Raw genomic sequence first — 828 nt, 5'->3', positions numbered from 1 at the left:
GTGAAAAGAAAGATTTATTAAAAATAGTAAAGGACCAGGAAAAATCAATCCAACAGCTGCAAAGAAGGATAACATAAAATTGACCATAGTCAATGAAAAAGCAGAAGACAGCACAAATGACATCTGAAACCGGTTTACAGAAGCAATGGCAGAAAATTTCCAAGCGGAGAAAAAGAATTTGACATACAAGTAAGCAAGGCATAATGAACTCCAATTAACCATGTTCATAAAAAATCTACACCAAGGCAAATAATAGTCAAGATTCTAAAAATTCAACACTAAGAATATTAAAAACTGTTAGAGAAAATAAACAAATAACTTATAAAGGAATGCCCATCAAAATCACAGCAGACTTCTCAACATAAACCCTTAAGTCAAGGACAGTTTGGAGGGAAACATTTCAAACTCTAAAAGAAAACAGTCTCCAACCCAGATTGATGTACCTTGCAAAACTATCTTTCAAAAGTGTTGGAGAAATAACATACTTCAATGAAAAAGAACACCTGAGGAAATTCATGACCATCAAACCAGCACTCCAAAATGTTCTGAAGAACATTCTAGAAAGAGATAACAAGGACTACAACTTCATGAACCCCCACAGAATGAATCCACCAGGCAAGGCTAGCAATTAAACAGAGGGGGAAAAAGGGAACCAACAATAGGAAAGTAACAAGGCAAGAAAAAGTCAGCACATATCAGTTATATCCATCAATGTTAATAGTCTCAATTCACCAACCCCTACCCCCCAGTACTGGCAGAATGGATCAAGAAGCAAGATCCAACAATATGCTGAATACAAGAAACACATTTAATTCAAAATGAATTTCA

Source organism: Heterocephalus glaber, unplaced genomic scaffold (assembly GCF_053883595.1).
Source record: "Heterocephalus glaber isolate CG9 unplaced genomic scaffold, H.glaber_assembly_v1.0 deba00000546, whole genome shotgun sequence".
Lineage (NCBI taxonomy): Eukaryota > Metazoa > Chordata > Mammalia > Rodentia > Bathyergidae > Heterocephalus > Heterocephalus glaber.
Note: the sequence above shows the minus strand (reverse complement) of the source record.